This window comes from Schistocerca serialis, unplaced genomic scaffold (assembly GCF_023864345.2).
Source record: "Schistocerca serialis cubense isolate TAMUIC-IGC-003099 unplaced genomic scaffold, iqSchSeri2.2 HiC_scaffold_1186, whole genome shotgun sequence".
In the NCBI taxonomy this organism is placed as follows: domain Eukaryota; kingdom Metazoa; phylum Arthropoda; class Insecta; order Orthoptera; family Acrididae; genus Schistocerca; species Schistocerca serialis.
In genome coordinates this window covers 35,894-40,000 of record NW_026047388.1, presented here as the reverse complement: position 1 = coordinate 40,000, position 4,107 = coordinate 35,894, and the positions used below count along the sequence as shown (strand labels likewise).

The following is a 4,107-nucleotide window of genomic DNA, read 5'->3' as shown; positions in this document are numbered from 1 at the left end:
GCGTTTGGTTCATCCCACAGCGCCAGTTCTGCTTACCAAAAGTGGCCCACTTGGCACTCCGATCCGAGTCGTTTGCTCGCGGCTTCAGCATATCAAGCAAGCCGGAGATCTCACCCATTTAAAGTTTGAGAATAGGTTGAGGTCGTTTCGGCCCCAAGGCCTCTAATCATTCGCTTTACCGGATGAGACTCGTACGAGCACCAGCTATCCTGAGGGAAACTTCGGAGGGAACCAGCTACTAGATGGTTCGATTAGTCTTTCGCCCCTATACCCAGCTCCGACGATCGATTTGCACGTCAGAATCGCTACGGACCTCCATCAGGGTTTCCCCTGACTTCGTCCTGGCCAGGCATAGTTCACCATCTTTCGGGTCCCAACGTGTACGCTCTAGGTGCGCCTCACCTCGCAATGAGGACGAGACGCCCCGGGAGTGCGGAGGCCGCCGCCCCGTGAAGGGCGGGGAAGCCCCATCCTCCCTCGGCCCGCGCAAGGCGAGACCTTCACTTTCATTACGCCTTTAGGTTTCGTACAGCCCAATGACTCGCGCACATGTTAGACTCCTTGGTCCGTGTTTCAAGACGGGTCGTGAAATTGTCCAAAGCTGAAGCGCCGCTGACGGGAGCGATTATTCCGCCCGAGAGCATCCCGAGCCAACAGCGGCGCGGGTCCGGGGCCGGGCCAGGTAGGTCCGTCATCCGGGAAGAACCGCGCGCGCTTGCCGGGAGCCCGAGCGCCCAAAGGGGCGAATCGACTCCTCCAGATATACCGCCGGGCAGCCAGCCAGGACACCGGGGCTCTGCCCAACAGACGCGAACCGAGGCCCGCGGAAGGACAGGCTGCGCACCCGGGCCGTAGGCCGGCACCCAGCGGGTCGCGACGTCCTACTAGGGGAGAAGTGCGGCCCACCGCACACCGGAACGGCCCCACCCCGCGGCGAGTGGAAAGGCAACCGGACACGACCCCGCCGCGGATTGCTCCGCGCGGGCGGCCGGCCCCATCTGCCGAGGGCGGAGGCCAGTGGCCGGATGGGCGTGAATCTCACCCGTTCGACCTTTCGGACTTCTCACGTTTACCCCAGAACGGTTTCACGTACTTTTGAACTCTCTCTTCAAAGTTCTTTTCAACTTTCCCTCACGGTACTTGTTCGCTATCGGTCTCGTGGTCATATTTAGTCTCAGATGGAGTTTACCACCCACTTGGAGCTGCACTCTCAAGCAACCCGACTCGAAGGAGAGGTCCCGCCGACGCTCGCACCGGCCGCTACGGGCCTGGCACCCTCTACGGGCCGTGGCCTCATTCAAGTTGGACTTGGGCTCGGCGCGAGGCGTCGGGGTAGTGGACCCTCCCAAACACCACATGCCACGACAGGCGGCAGCCTGCGGGGTTCGGTGCTGGACTCTTCCCTGTTCGCTCGCCGCTACTGGGGGAATCCTTGTTAGTTTCTTTTCCTCCGCTTAGTAATATGCTTAAATTCAGCGGGTAGTCTCGCCTGCTCTGAGGTCGTTGTACGAGGTGTCGCACGCCACACCGCCAGCCGGCTGTGCACGCTACCGAGTAAGTACCGGTATGCGAACCGCCAGGCGACGGGCGCGCATCGCACGTTTAAGGAGGCGCGGCCGGCCCCACAGGCGGCCGCGACGCTCCCAGGTCTGCGAAGCGGGGCAAACGCCGCGCGCTTCAGTATACGTAGCCGACCCTCAGCCAGACGTGGCCCGGGAACGGAATCCATGGACCGCAATGTGCGTTCGAAACGTCGATGTTCATGTGTCCTGCAGTTCACATGTCGACGCGCAATTTGCTGCGTTCTTCATCGACCCACGAGCCGAGTGATCCACCGTCCTGGGTGATCTTTTCTTAGTTTCCACCGTCTCTTTCAAGACAGTTGCATAGGCGGGACGTAGGCGTGTGGCGGCCCCTGTTCAAGCGTTCTGTGTCCAACGGCCTCACGGCCGATGGGCGTCGTACGGCTCCACACCGGAGCGGACAGGCAGTCGGGCGAAAGTCATTCAAAACCGGCGCCAGGCGCCAGGTGCCGCAGGCCAGCCGCTCCAGCGCTTCAGCGCTCGTACCACACAACATTGGCGTTAGTTTTGAGAAGCACGCGTGGTTCCGCACGCGGCGCACGGCTACTGCGAGCCGTACAGGTAGCGTGTTGCGCGACACGACACGCACATCGAAAGACATGCAGTCTAGTCGGTAATGATCCTTCCGCAGGTTCACCTACGGAAACCTTGTTACGACTTTTACTTCCTCTAAATGATCAAGTTTGGTCATCTTTCCGGTAGCATCGGCAACGACAGAGTCAATGCCGCGTACCAGTCCGAAGACCTCACTAAATCATTCAATCGGTAGTAGCGACGGGCGGTGTGTACAAAGGGCAGGGACGTAATCAACGCGAGCTTATGACTCGCGCTTACTGGGAATTCCTCGTTCATGGGGAACAATTGCAAGCCCCAATCCCTAGCACGAAGGAGGTTCAGCGGGTTACCCCGACCTTTCGGCCTAGGAAGACACGCTGATTCCTTCAGTGTAGCGCGCGTGCGGCCCAGAACATCTAAGGGCATCACAGACCTGTTATTGCTCAATCTCGTGCGGCTAGAAGCCGCCTGTCCCTCTAAGAAGAAAAGTAATCGCTGACAGCACGAAGGATGTCACGCGACTAGTTAGCAGGCTAGAGTCTCGTTCGTTATCGGAATTAACCAGACAAATCGCTCCACCAACTAAGAACGGCCATGCACCACCACCCACCGAATCAAGAAAGAGCTATCAATCTGTCAATCCTTCCGGTGTCCGGGCCTGGTGAGGTTTCCCGTGTTGAGTCAAATTAAGCCGCAGGCTCCACTCCTGGTGGTGCCCTTCCGTCAATTCCTTTAAGTTTCAGCTTTGCAACCATACTTCCCCCGGAACCCAAAAGCTTTGGTTTCCCGGAGGCTGCCCGCCGAGTCATCGGAGGAACTGCGGCGGATCGCTGGCTGGCATCGTTTATGGTTAGAACTAGGGCGGTATCTGATCGCCTTCGAACCTCTAACTTTCGTTCTTGATTAATGAAAACATACTTGGCAAATGCTTTCGCTTCTGTTCGTCTTGCGACGATCCAAGAATTTCACCTCTAACGTCGCAATACGAATGCCCCCGCCTGTCCCTATTAATCATTACCTCGGGTTCCGAAAACCAACAAAATAGAACCGAGGTCCTATTCCATTATTCCATGCACACAGTATTCAGGCGGGCTTGCCTGCTTTAAGCACTCTAATTTGTTCAAAGTAAACGTGCCGGCCCACCGAGACACTCACTCAAGAGCACCCTGGTAGGATTGCAACGGGGTCCGCCTCGGGACGCACGAGCACGCACGAGGCGCGTCGCACGCCTTCAGCTCGCCCCACCGGCAGGACGTCCCACGATACATGCCAGTTAAACACCGACGGGCGGTGAACCAACAGCGTGGGACACAAATCCAACTACGAGCTTTTTAACCGCAACAACTTTAATATACGCTATTGGAGCTGGAATTACCGCGGCTGCTGGCACCAGACTTGCCCTCCAATAGATACTCGTTAAAGGATTTAAAGTGTACTCATTCCGATTACGGGGCCTCGGATGAGTCCCGTATCGTTATTTTTCGTCACTACCTCCCCGTGCCGGGAGTGGGTAATTTGCGCGCCTGCTGCCTTCCTTGGATATGGTAGCCGTTTCTCAGGCTCCCTCTCCGGAATCGAACCCTGATTCCCCGTTACCCGTTACAACCATGGTAGGCGCAGAACCTACCATCGACAGTTGATAAGGCAGACATTTGAAAGATGCGTCGCCGGTACGAGGACCGTGCGATCAGCCCAAAGTTATTCAGAGTCACCAAGGCAAACGGACCGGACGAGCCGACCGATTGGTTTTGATCTAATAAAAGCGTCCCTTCCATCTCTGGTCGGGACTCTGTTTGCATGTATTAGCTCTAGAATTACCACAGTTATCCAAGTAACGTGGGTACGATCTAAGGAACCATAACTGATTTAATGAGCCATTCGCGGTTTCACCTTAATGCGGCTTGTACTGAGACATGCATGGCTTAATCTTTGAGACAAGCATATGACTACTGGCAGGATCAACCAGGGA

The 4,107-nt window shown here is 56.9% G+C and overlaps 3 non-coding genes across 3 annotated transcripts in view; all 3 read right to left on the bottom strand.

The window, feature by feature from the left end:
* LOC126434327 (large subunit ribosomal RNA) overlaps nucleotides 1–1,503 on the bottom strand; it is a 4,228-nt gene extending 2,725 nt beyond the window's left edge. The window contains exon 1 of the ribosomal RNA XR_007579145.1: nucleotides 1–1,503. This exon is cut by the window's left edge and continues 2,725 nt beyond it. This is a non-coding gene — a ribosomal RNA (large subunit ribosomal RNA).
* A 188-nt stretch (nucleotides 1,504–1,691) lies between these two features.
* LOC126434328 (5.8S ribosomal RNA) lies at nucleotides 1,692–1,846 on the bottom strand. Its single transcript, XR_007579146.1, has one exon. It is a non-coding gene; the product is annotated as a 5.8S ribosomal RNA (ribosomal RNA).
* A 351-nt stretch (nucleotides 1,847–2,197) lies between these two features.
* Nucleotides 2,198–4,107, bottom strand: LOC126434318 (small subunit ribosomal RNA). Its single transcript, XR_007579138.1, has one exon. It is a non-coding gene; the product is annotated as a small subunit ribosomal RNA (ribosomal RNA).